The sequence below is a fragment of the Acomys minous genome (assembly GCF_964271855.1).
Source record: "Acomys minous genome assembly, chromosome: 7".
Taxonomy (NCBI): Eukaryota; Metazoa; Chordata; class Mammalia; order Rodentia; family Muridae; genus Acomys; species Acomys minous.
In genome coordinates this window covers 93976157-93990084 of record NC_140488.1, presented here as the reverse complement: position 1 = coordinate 93990084, position 13928 = coordinate 93976157, and the positions used below count along the sequence as shown (strand labels likewise).

Below are 13928 nucleotides of genomic sequence, written 5' to 3'. Positions count from 1 at the left end.
ACAAAAGATATAGCCTAAGATAATATAAGTATGTCTTCTAACTAGCACTTTTTAAATACTGTCAAAGGATGTACAAACCAATGGCTAGAATGACTTTCCTGAACAGTTCTGTGGTGAATGAGTTATTAAATTTTTCCAACATTCAATATCTCTTGCTAAGGACTCAGCATTTTCCAGCTGTCAGAAAGGATCAGAAAAAGTATATGCACTCAATAGCGAAGAAGCATACTGTGGGATTTTAGTTGAGGACACTAAGTCCCCGAATCATACTTTGTTAAGATTCCAGGTAGGCAAAGGTAGAGCCTGGAGGCATTTTGCCGGCCAAGTTTGGATTAGTTAATAGTTAAGAAATTAGCTCAAGTTGTCTGGGTTCAAAGTTCGTCTCTGCCATTAACAGGTTTAACGACCTTGAACAAGTCATTAACTATGTCTTAGTTTCTGCCTCTACAACAATGGGACTAGAAGAATAAAGGGCTGTATGGAGTGTCTGGATTAAATGAGTTCCACACCTCCAAATATGCAGAACACAAACAAGATAGCCTCATATAGAGTAACAGTCAACAACTACTGCAGTGTTTTCTCACGTACACCAGAAAATCCACTCACTCTCTGAGGCAATCACAGTAGTAAGTTCTTGGATCTGGCTGCTTAGGATATCTCCATGAATTAAAAAACAAACAAACAAACAAACAAAAAAACTACTTACAGTTGTGCCTGGCATTATAGTAAGGGTTCAGTAGATGTAGGCTATTATTTTACTGAAGTTTTGCATTTTGAAAGCGAGGAAAGAGAGTGGGGTGGGGGAGAGGGAAAAACGCCCTTACTATATGACACCAGTTACAGTTAGCTCCTAACAAATGTGTGTCATGTTTTACACTTGAGTAGGTTGATGCTTGGAGAGCATCAGAGTGCCTCGTTCCTCCATTTCCTGCAACATTGGAGGTCTTGTTTTAGGAGCACTTTTTGATAGAGGGATCGGACCTAAGACTCAGCACATAGTAAAAAAAATGCTTTACCACTGAGCCCTAGCCACAGGCTGTAATAGCTTCATTATAACCTGGAGATGATACTTCTCCCCCCTTACTCTGTATATATTTTTGTGCCCTTGTGTGTACATGCATGTGTGCACACGCCAGTGGACATGGTTGGTTTTAGAGGAAAAGCAAATACCTCCCTCAGTACATTTATCCCAGCAGAAAGTCCAGTCTCAGGAAGTCAAATTCAGATACGTAAGCAGGGTGAAATTTAAACTCCCTTTATAAACATTTATTGCCATTTCTAGGGAAGAAGCATTTCCTCTGATCAGATTCTTTGGGCCTGGAAGTTTTGCATTTTGAAAGCGAGGAAAGAGAGTGGGGTGGGGGAGAGGGAAAAACGCCCTTACTATATGACACCAGTTACAGTTAGCTCCTAACAAATGTGTGTCATGTTTTACACTTGAGTAGGTTGATGTTTGGAGAACATCAGAGTGCCTCGTATTTCTTGACTGCTTTATTTTAGACTGTTAGCAATGAATGAGAAAAAGCGGAGCTATCCTCTAGGCATTTTCCCGTGTGTGTGTGTGTGTGTGTGTGTGTGTGTGTGTGTGTGTGTGTGTGTGTGTGTTTTCCTTGCTCCTATTTTGATTTGAAAGCAGTCTTGCTTCTGTCTTTTCCAAACACTATAGGATTCTATTTTCAAGTCCTCCCTCTCTCTCCTGCTCTCGCTCCCACTCCCTCTTTCTCCCAGAGGAAACACTTCAATTGCTTTTATTGATGGAAAGAGGGGAAAAAAATCTAAACACTAGGCAACCAGACTAATGAGAGACAGGCTGACGTGACAACTAACAAAGAATAAAACCAATTACCGCTTCTCACACAGGTGTAGAGGTCTAAAGGGAAATGGTGGAGCTCTGTAACAGGTGCTCACAGTGTCCCTGCCCCTATCCCTTTGGCTCACCAAGAGGTCACTGGTAGGTCAGTGAGCGATCGGTCATGCACCTCCAGCTTTTTACCTCAAGGTCTACAATCTTTGAGTCTTTCTCTAAGTTGCAGGGGCATGCTCACCCTCCCCATCACCCCCAGACCCCTCAACTGAGGATGGAGGTTTGATGGAAGGAGCTTCTAGATCCCGCTCCCTTGGTGACTTGTTCTGCACACTCCCTCAGAGGGTATCTAGCAGCACTGAGCCCTGACTATTGCCCACGGAAATTGCTGTTATTTTATACCTACTCTGTCTCGCCTCCTCCCTTTTACTGGCTTTTCAAAGGAAAACCTCTTTCATTCAAATTAGCCTTTCAGATTCTGCTATTTGGAAGGACCTCAAATAAGACAAGCACCTCAAAAATATTTCCTGAATTTTAGTCATTATCTCTACCTCTTCCTCGTTCTCTGCTGATGTCAGAAAACAGAAGGGAAAAATGGTCTGTACAGCTATGACGAAAACCTTCAGTTGAGCATTTTTTAATGCCATATCCTAATTTGACATGTACAGTCTTTTTTTAGGTTCTTGATGACAAGGTTTCTTCAGCTGCTAGCTTTTATTAGCCAGTTCAACAACAATGAAAAATTTTGAGAGAGAGACATGAATTTTCTATGTAACCTAAGCTGGTCTTGAACCCATGGTCCTCTTGCCCTTGCCTACATAGCACTAGTGCAGAGTTCTAAACATGCACTACCTAGCTGGCTTTATTTTTTTGTTCTGTTCTGCTTGTGACAGATTTTCACTCTGGAGCCCATCTTGGCTTTGAATTCACAATCATGCTGTCCCAGCCTTGAAAATGCTAGGATTGCAGCCATGTGCTGTCACTCCCAGTTCCATAGGTACTTATTGAGCACCTAGGTACAATGTGTTATTCCAGGTGGTGGAATTGTGTCAGCGAACAAAGCAGACAAATCCATGCACTTGTGGTCATGACGGTCTAATGGGAGCAGACAGACAACAAACAGTAAGTGTGATGAATATATAAGTAGATAGCGTGTCTGAAGTAGCTAAATGCTGAGGACTTGAGGAAATCAAGTTGAGCGGGAGATCTCCATGGTGGGTGGTGTGGGGGAACCAGTTGCCATTTTAGCTGAAGTTGTCACTAGCTTTTTTGGTAGAGGACAGAGTGTAGATATACTGCTCCTGCCAGAGAGCTGTCTGCCTCATCGCTCCAGTTGGTCTCCTGGGAGGAACCACTGCTATTAATAGTCACTGAGGGCAGGAAACAAATGTCTGTCTTCTCTCCAGACTGAATTCTTTGTTCACATTCACTGCTTTACTCATGACTGGAGCTTGGCTCACAGTGGACTTTGAGAAGTAAATGTTCAATGAGGGAAGCACACATGGCATAACTACCTCCCTGTTCAACAGATTCAGTTGAACTTTAATGGGCAGCCTTGTAGCCAGGACCACTGGAGTGGGGAAAGCAGTGAAGAAATTGGGAGGGATGCCCAGTTCAAACTCCCCTGTAATTAAAAAAGGAGGCTAATCATTAGTTTCAAGGGCATAGGAAATTTGAGTTTCACCTTCTCTTGCCTCTTGGGGCCACACAGATGTGATACTGGAACAAAGGATTGGTCCCTAGGGTGCAACTATGGATGAAGTTACTAGGGAGATAGGAAGCAGGGTGCAATTTTCCTTATCTCGACCCACACAGCATATTTAGAGTATTTTAAGGCACAGTTCATGTTATCCTTGACAGTACCTACTCCTGGCACTGTTCTTGAGGATGAGTGAAATCATAGAAAGAGATCTGGATCTAGTTAACCATTAGTGAGGAAAGTAGAGAACTGGTGATTAGAGAAGAAAGTAAAGTCTGGCACTAAATGGTCCTCAGACGTACCTAGAGACGGAAAGAGAGATTCAGTGTGGGAGAGAGGATCTTAAAAAGGCAACTGAAAAGATGGGGAGCCACTTTGGAAGGTTTTCTGACATTGGGACAACCAACCATGAAACAAATTGTGTAAAGATATACAACTTGAAGATACACACGACTCTTACTGGAATTGCTGAATAAATCCAACATGTTGAAATGAGATGCCTGGAGGTGGTTTTGCTCTGTGCTTTCTGTGGAATTGTTTAGAAAAACACAGGCTGATTCAGGCCTTGGGGATGGACTCATAGATTAATTAGGAAGTGGGACTCTCACTTTCTCTCATAACTGATGAAGGCAGGACCTCCTGTGAATGCTGGGAAATGAAACACTTTGTCAGGACAAGCAAATACATTTGACAGCTGCTTGATGTGGGACAGTCATTAAATTTTCAAGAATGCAGGCCTTCTATTATTTAGTGGCATTAATCTCCCTTCCAAAAAAAGACAAGGAGAGATTCCAGAACTGCCGAGTAAGGAGGCTGCATTGTTTTCACTGCTGGAAGTTGTCAAGGGCCCTGCCTTCACACTCCCTTTCTTGATATGGCTACTGAGCTGGCTCAGGGAGGCCCACACATGTTAAGGTCAATAATTCACTTGGGTTTTCAGGAGCTGTATTAAGAAAATTGTTTTAAACAACAAATCATTTCTCATCTTCCTTCTGGCTGGGAAGTCCAAAGGACGATGGTAGCAGTTCTGGTGTCTAGTTTGTGAATGCTGTATTTCTCCTGGCAGAAAGCAGAGAGGAGCTGACAGTTGGGCCTCCCTTTCATTCAATCCCCACCTTTACCTCCTCTTTTTCTTCCATTGCTTGCTCTTTTAGCCATTCCCTACTTAACCCTACCATGGGGATAATGAGGTTATAAAAAAAAACTACCCTTTGGGCAGCTGGCTTTCCTTTAGTCCCAACACTCAGGAGGCAGAAGCAGCAGACAGATTTCTGTGAGTTTGAGGCCAGCCTGTTCTATATACTGAGTTCCAAGACAGCCAGAACTACATAATGAGAACCTTTCTCAAAAAAGGTTGGGGTGGGGAAGGAAGTCATATCTGATATTCCTCTGGTTGCATAGGGCTGTTTCCGGGAAAACTATTTGGTGCAAAGGGAAGTGGAGATGCTAGCTAAATGGAGATTTCAGAAAAACCTGGGCCTGTCCTTGCGTCTTTTCTGTTAGGAGAGAGACAAAAGAGTTGATAAATTTTTTTTCTGTTCCAAGAAAAGCAGAAACACTATAGAGGATAAAAACAAAGTTGTGTGGTCATGCTGGTGGGCTATCCAGCTGAGGAATAAGGGAAAGGCTGATAGGAACTGATCTTCTAGTGACTTGAAGAATGGAGAAACCTTTGAGTATTGCCTGGATGGGCCAGGGCTGTTTAGACATGGATGACAACGTATTCTTTGGCTTGTCAGTACACAATAAAGCTCTGAAGAAAAGTCTCCTGGGAGCAATGTATATTTTGCCTCTGTCTAGATGGCTAAGTATTCAGAGGCAAATCATGCCTCTGCAGTTGTTTTGTTTTTTGTTTTGGTTTTGTTTTTTTGTTTGTTTGTTGTTTTATTTTTGTATGACCCAGGTCAAGTCACTTAGTTTCCATGTGTTCCAGTTTCTTTCTCAACAAACGAATAAAGCCAGGGTTGTAAAAGTATGTAGGTGTGAGCAGATATGCATGCATGTAAATGTCTGCATGTGTAATGGCTGCCAGGTTAGGAAAGGCTATAGCCAGCCATGTCATGATCAGGATCCTATGGATTTGGGGCCAATAACTTGGCTTTCATGGGCATCACATGGCAATGTACTGATTGAGTCAGACCTGATTGTACTAGGAAGAATCTCAATGTGCTTTAAGTAGACTATTTCACCAGGTTCTAATGTGCTTTAAGTAGAATATTTCACCAGGTTCTTAATACATGTCATTTGAAGTGCCATCCTTCAGTGATATCTCTTAAATAAGTCATTCATGAATAATAGACAACAAATATTTAGTGGGTATCTGCTATACAATTCTAGGTGATAGAAACAAGAGTGAAATGCAAATCAGATAAAATCTCTGGCCTCATAGAGCTTACATTCTAGGAAGCAAGAAAGACAAATGAAAGGTGTGATAAGTGCTGCAGAAAGAAATCACTAATCCCATCTCAATAGGTAATGCCTCCAAATCTATCTGTCCATTTATTTGGCAGTTATTGATGGAGCTTGTGATGATGTAAAGAGGTGTTTATATGAATGAATCCTTTCTACTTCCTCCCTAAACAAAGCACTTTGTGTGTAAGGAAAGATATGAGCTACTTCATTTTGTGCTCCAAATTAAGAGTGCTACTATGTCTACAGCCGGGGGAGGCACCCAAGCAAACTATGCCTAGCAAAGATTTACACAGATGAATTTTGGGGAGTTGATCTGATGATTAGGGCAAGAATTTCTAGCAAACAAAGGACTCCTAAAGGAACTGAGGGATCCGTAGTCTTCATATTACCCCACTTGGTCCTTCCCTGTCCCATTTCAAGTCCTGAGAGGACCACAAATTATTGTAGGATTTTCCTGAATACTTTCCTTTGTTAGACTTAATTTATCTCAATTTGTGATTTTCTGCTATTTGAAGTATTAGAAATTGATTCATAATGAGTTTTTAGAATAATATTTATATAAAAATATGTTTAGGTGATGGTTTTGGTGGTGCATGGCCTTAATTCCAGCAATCTAGAGGTAAAGACAGGTAGATCTTTGTGAGTTCAAGGTCAGCCTGGTTTGCATAGTCAGACAGTGTCTCAAAACAAAAGTCTACTGAGGCCATTTCCAAACTACTGATCCATCATGCAACTATGAAGCTATCCGTATGTATGTGGAAACAAGATATTCCTATGCACATGCTCTCTCTGTCTCTATCTGTTTCCCTCTCTTCCTCTCCCCCTCTCTTTCCCTCCTCCCTGCACGTGAGTGTATGTGTGTGTGTGTGTGTGTGTGTGTGTGTGTGTGTGTGTGTCCATCTCCCCATCCCCACCAACCCAAAGGGTTGGAAGTCACCATACAGGAAGCCCTGATAAAACAGATAAGTTTGCCGTTGAGACAGGCAGCACTGTGTCTCTGTAAGAGGACAGGAAGCTTTCCTTTGGGGGTCTGATGGGCACTGAGGAGAGGTGGAGCTGCTGACTTTTCTAGATTCTCTGATTGGAAACCCAGGGACTCAAAGGAAGTCTATCCTTCCTGCGTAATTGCATCCCAACACCCTTGAACTTCCTCTGGGTTTCGACTTTCACCCCTCAGAGGCTCTGAGGACTGAAGACAAAGGCTAATGCCATTCCTCCCCTGGGAAGGGAGGAAGCAAACGTGCAGTGTAGGGCAGCCGCCCCAGCCTGCAGACCGCTTTGCTCAGGGCCTGAGACTCTGGCTTTCTGGACAGAGAAGCCAAGTATCTTGTTTCTCCTTTTCCTCTTGCCAGATGCTTCTGTGGGCCCCTCACTGGTCTTGGTTCCCCATCAATTTCTACAAGGCATCTGCCACACAACGTTCTGTTTAGCAAAGGAGGTGGCACCAGCCGCAAATGTTAGGTTTGGCTGTAATTCATGAATTTTATTCACCGACTCTGTCCTTGTAACATGAACAAAACTTTTTCAATCAGAGTCCCTAGTGGGAGAATTGGAGATTCATCAAGAATCAGAAAAAGAATAACGTTGGGAATGCCACTGGAAGGCTTGATTTGTCCTTCTCTCGAAGGGTGGGGTCTCCACATACTTCACACAAGCAAACCTCAGCCCTAAGGCCCTTGGGAGACTTCCTGGTGGTGCTCGGATGTCTTAGCTTGAAGGTTTAAAGATGGAAAGATATATCTATAAATAATCTTGGATAGTGTACATTTGTCACTAATACAAGAATTTATTGTTTATTTTATTTCAGTCTCAATTAAGCTTATTTGATAGCTCATCTATAATCTTTGTAATCATAAAAGTAGCACAGTTATTAACTTGTAATAAGATATGATTCAGATCACTAGTGACTTATACAATTTTTAAGAACAACAAACTAGCCTCTCTTCCATCCATTCTCCTGAGCAAATCATATACCCGAGCTAAGTGCTAAGATTCCTGCTGCCCCCACCCCCATAGATGAGAACACTTAGACACAGAGAAGTTAGGCAGCCTGCCTATGGGCATACAACTAGAACAATGAAAAATCCATGATTCATTCTTATTGTCAGCAACAATATATTTTTCTTACATATGTGAGTGTGTAGGCACACAATTTTCCTGTGGTTGATTTTACACTAAACATAGAAGAAACAAGAATTCTAAGCCACCTGGCAAAAGAGACACAAGATTGGAGCTCTTTTAAAATAATAATAAATTTTTCATCAGATAGCTAACTGAAGGAGTAGCACTTGTTTGCTTTTAGGAGCTTTTGCTACCAAACAACTGTGTAGCTTGCTCTCTGGGCCTCAGATACCTTATCTACTTAGAAAATGAACTTAGAAGTTTCCACTCTACAAAACCATTTTTGGGGAGGTAAGGTCTGTGGCAGTTGGGTGGTATTGGTTCAGTATGTGGGGGCATATCTATTTTTTTCCATAGGCTCCCTTTTCTGAAGGCACCGAGTAAGAGTGACTGTAAAGAGCATCAGAAGTTAAGCCACTGGTCTCATGATACTTAGATCCTGAGACATGCATCCAAGAGGTGCTTGACTATTTATAGAGAAAGGATAAAATAAACAAATCCATATCAGCATTAAATGCTAAGGTACCAGGGTGATTCACTTGGAGCTTACACTTAAGTTAAAAATATGATAGGACACATAGTCGTGTGGCTTTTCAGTAAAAATATAGTTGGTTCTCCAGTTTAGCCACAAGCCACACACACACACACACACACACACACACACACACACACACACCCCACAGGCACACCTTGCGCCATTTGTGAGTGAGCAAAAACTGATTTTAGGCCTCTGGGTTGACAATACTGCTAAATGCTCTGAGAAAGCTGTCATTTCTTTAGCCTGGGCCTACCAGTCCTTATCAATGCAACTGGACAACAGAGACAGAAGGGTCAGAAGTTCAAGTCCAGCCCAGAGTACATGGGATGGCTATATAAACAAACAAATATTTCTTTTCTCAGATAACCTACCCAGTCATCTCTTAGATTGTTAGTAGAGTCTAAGGGCAGACAAGTGGCCTAAACTCTAGATTTTACAATATTCCAAATATTGCTGACTTTATAAATTGAGGTTCCAGGCTGTAGAGATGGCTCAGTGGTTAAGAGCACTGGTTGCTTTTCCAGAGGACCCAGGTTCAATTCCCAGCACCCACATGGCAGCTCACAACTGTCTATAACTCCAAGATCTGACACCCTCATACAGACATACATGCAGGCAAAACACCAATGCACATAAAGTAAAAATAAATAAATAAAAATAAGTAAAAAGAGGCTTCTAGAAGATACGAGTATACTGACACATATGAACTTATTTATTAACATGTGAAGCTACTAGAATGTAGTTTGGAGGTTGAAGTACAGTTCAATGGCAGAGCATGCATTTAGCATGTGCAAGACCCTGCATTCAATTACCAACCCCTCAAACATAGAATTCCCAGCCCCATAAACATATAAAAAGTTGTTTAATAATATAGTTGTTTAATAAAGATGAAGTGCCTCTCATATGCTTCTTTAGCTTTAAACCCAGGGTGGGGTGGGGGCAGAGGCGAGTAGTGTCTATTTAATTGGACTTGAAGCCAACTGAACAGAGCCCTCAGTTCATTATTGAACTGAGGAGTCTAAACCCACATCATATGTCACTCAGCCTAGCACAGAGGAGTCTTTCCTTCCCATTCAGGGAAGATTGCTGCTTTACAGGGAGGGCTGAGACTCCTTGCAAGGGGTCAGTCCAGCAAAGATCAGTTCTCTGTGCACAGGCTAGAAGGTACTAGAAGCAACCTCTGTACTCAAGGCCTTTCAGGCTGAAGCCAAGGGTCCACTAAATCTGCTTGGGAACTGATTTGTTAATTATTCGTTTCCTTTTGTGACATTTTTCAAGATAAACTCACTTGAGCCAGTCTCCTAGAAAACCTTTTAAAATGCTAATTGCGCGATTGTGCAAATAATGTAAAAATGAATCCTGTGGCGCGCTCAGCACTTGACTAATTAACAAGCAGTAGATGAATCCTTGCCTAGCAAGTCCTGTACCAGGCTGCGTACAGAATAGCAGGCAGGATGCTTCCTCGAACCACAATTGGGAGAGTTTGGTTTACAATAAATAGGTGCCCTGTCTATAGGAACTGGTCAATGAAAATCAAGAAATATTTGGTCAGAGCACTATCTTGTACCAAAATTGCAGACTATTAGTAGACTCAGTTAGGCAAACATTGTTTGAAATCTCGAGTGGCTCCATGGTAGGCTGGAGGATACAGGGATACAACGATAAGTGGAGGCTAAAGGATATTTTTGAAGATTGATCTACTTTTTACTTTATGTGTATGAATGCTTTGCCTGCATGAATGTGCACCATGTGCATGCAGGTACCAGCAGAGACCAGAAGAGGGCATCCGATCCTTTGGACCGGGAGTCACTGGCACCTGTGAGCTGCCATGTGAGTGGCTAGGAATGAAACTCCTACCGTCTGCAAAAGCAGCAAGCATTCTTAACTGCTGAGCTATCTCTCCAGCCCAAGGGATAGTATTGAAAGTTTATAATGTCATAGCAGTCCATGCCAGGTATTCAAAATCAACAGTAGAATGCCTTTTGACTACAAGGACAGATATCCTAGTCATGGTAGCTTAAATGGTAATAAATCCATCTCATTGTCTTACCAAATGCCATGCCTGAAGGTAGAGAATTCTAAGGTCTACCTTCTTGGTTTCTTATGGTGTCATTTTCCCCGTCTTGGCTTTTTGTCCTTAAGCTTCTTGCCTCAAAATTACAATATAGCTACCTTGCTCCAAGCATCATGTTCTCAGATGGCAGAACTAAAAAACAGTGAGTGAAAAAGGAGGAGACCAGGTAAGTATGGTAGAGGATTACGACTTCTCAGACATCACCAAAACAAGACACACAAAAAATGATTAGAGTGACTGTCTGTCATGCCTGAAAATCCAATCTGTCTGGGTAATGACTTTTCCATCATCAACTTAGCACTATGGAAAGAACTATCTTTTAAAAAGTGTGCTAGATATCTCTGCCATATAGTATATATGTGAGAGACATGTAGTATATAGTAAGTGTTTTGATACAAGTATATTCAGAAGACAGATTATACATTAGCTAAGAGGATGGAGATTGTACATTAGTTCTTAAAAAATGATGGGAAGTTTTGGAGAAGACCTGAGCTTTTAGCTGTGTTACTAAGTGGGCAGAGGAGAGAAGGCACACAGGAAACCCAATCTGTCATTTTATCATGTTCTGTTCTCTGTTTTCTTTGCCTTCCACATCTTTTGGTCAAGCCTGTGTATCTAGTGGGTCCCTTTAACTCCCCAGGGCTTTAAGATTTTCATAGTCTTAGAAGTTGCTATGTGCACTACTAGGGAGGAAGGGTAATCACCGGTACCACCTAGATGGGATCCCCCAGAGCTACAACTATCACTGACCAAACAAAATGTTTACTGGTACAATATCAGCATAATGTTATGAAATTAAGAACCGCTTCCTGATTGTATCGTAGGCCGGCTCCATGATGTAGAACCCATACCTGGTATTGTTAATGGGGCCATGAACCTGTGACTAGATAGGTAATGGGCTCTAGGGGAGAACCTACTAATGTTACTCTGTTAAATGGCCATAGTGTTAAAATGATTTCTAATGTCTTAGTGCTATACTCACAGTTCAGTGCATCTGTCAATCTTTAACAAAGAAGCTTCTCCTTGCAGTAGGATTGCAATTAACATAGAAGCATTCTGATGTTTAATATGCAGTCTCTTATTCAGAGACTGAGAAGTATTCAGCCCTAAATGGGACATCCACATCACATACCTCCCACCAAGGCTCAGGGATCTTCTTGGAAGAGGAGGTGAAAAGATTGTAAGAGCTAGAGATGATGGATGACTCCAAGGAAAGTGGTTTTCCACTTACAACAGAGAGATACGCTTGTGTACACGTATGTGTGTATCAAATAGGCAAAACAATGTTTTAAATTAATGATTCTTTATGTGGATGTGCTGAAATTGGGACTCTCAAGGCCTGTTAATGACAATATAAACTGACACAATGTTCATTGTTAAACAGTGTAACCCTTTAACTCAGTAACTCAAAATCCAAGAATGTATGCTAGGTGGATAATGGCTGATCCTTATATAGAGTATAATTAATATAAAGTTGTTTATGTTGATGCATTTGGACAAAAAATTATTGGAATCAGAATAAATGGCCAATAATAGACAATGTATTAAGTGAATTGGAGTCTATGTATTTTAATATGAAAAGTGTTTAGAATATGTTCAATGATGTGGAAGAAATGGTTGTGGCATGACATTATATAGTCTATAAGGCAATATGCACAGCATAGGTCTAGTTTTGTACAGAAATAAGTATCATATTTAGCAAAGAGCCTGGAAAGCAAAACACCAAAATGCGACAGTTATTATCTCCGGGTACTAGAAAAACAGTTTTTATTTTCTTCTGTGCTGCTCTGAATTCTCCCAGCTGTCTGTGCTGCACATGTAATGACATGGAAAATGCTTATAAAATTAAGAGACAATATCAGGTGAGAAAAATTACCAAAACAGAATACAAATCGACTTCAACTGTGTAAGAGTACACATGCATCCCAAGAGGAAAAAAAAACAGGCTGAAAGGAATTATTTGCAAATCTTTTTTACCAAGCGTTCTTTCTGCAGAGCTTGGGATGGAGCCCAGCATATTATGCATGCCAGGCCAGTGCTCTACCACTGAGCCAATTCTTCAGCTCCTCCAAATCTTGTCAGTAATTTTCTCTGGATGGCGACATGATAGATTACTGTCATTTTCTTCTTTATACTACTTCGTATTTTTCAACTTTGCTGTGACTAGCTTATATTATTTTTATGAGCACAAAAAGAAAATGACCATCAACTAACACCCATAGAACAAAATTTTCTTGAATATGTGTCACACGTGATCTCTGGCTCTCATGGATGTCAACAAACCATTCTGTCTGAGGGCCTCAGCTTTTCTGTGCCTTAGCTGGGGAATCATTTGACCTGTGTGGATATTGATACTCAGAGTTATCTCTTGCCTCCCTGAAAAGCAGAGGGACATGGTCAGAGTTACTGTTAATGGGGCAGATGAGGTAATTTCAATGGTGTAGAAAATTGCAATGGAACCTGTGCTCTGGGTTACAGGAGGGCAGGCTGTCTTTTGTAAACTGCTGATCCAATAGGCTCCTCTGGTTGGATGCATGGAGCTCTCTGGTGGCCAAGAGGTGTCAACGCAGTAATTTCTGCACCAAACCAACCCAAGGTCCAGGAGCCAAAGCAGCATATTCAAAGGCCACTATCTACTTGTAGATTAAATATTTACCTCATATTTGTAGGTAAACATTTGTCTCCATTATCCTTATAAGTATCTTGTATGACGACAGAATCTTCCACTCTGCCCTTTGAATTACAGATAGAATAGGGTTCTTTCAGCCATCATACTAAGTCAAAATCACCTGACTCTGCTTGGTTTTGTAATAACACTGCAATAAGTTGCTTGACATGAGCCAACTAACATGTGGCTTTCAATCCTGCCCCACAAGTCCACAGTGGGTGCAAGATATCTTTGGGTATATACCCAATGGGTCATCATAGCACCATAAAAATTTTAAAAATGGGGGCCTAGTAACAAGGAGACTAAGGTCCAGGGAAGCAAAGCAGCTTGCTGAAAGAAATTATTATTTGCTGAGCCAAGAGTGAAACATATCCCAGTCTTCAGAACTTGGGTTTATAAGGCCATCCATTTCCCTCAGGCTGTCTTTTTCAGTGATAGACAACTTGAAATCAAAACCAAGTTTCAGACTCTCATTGGCCCTGGGTAATCCCATGTGTCTCTATCTTTGCATCACATTGTGACTTTAGTATATCAGATGGGGTGCTCAGCCAGTATGTGTCATGTATTTCTAATAGTATAGGGCCACATATGTCATGTATTTGTAGTAGTATG

At 41.4% G+C, this 13928-nt stretch overlaps 1 protein-coding gene across 2 annotated transcripts in view; it reads left to right on the top strand.

Moving 5' to 3' along the window:
* The window catches only part of NHS (NHS actin remodeling regulator), a 342238-nt gene that overhangs the window by 187153 nt on the left and 141157 nt on the right, over positions 1 to 13928 (top strand). The gene's annotated exons all lie outside the window — the stretch shown is intronic.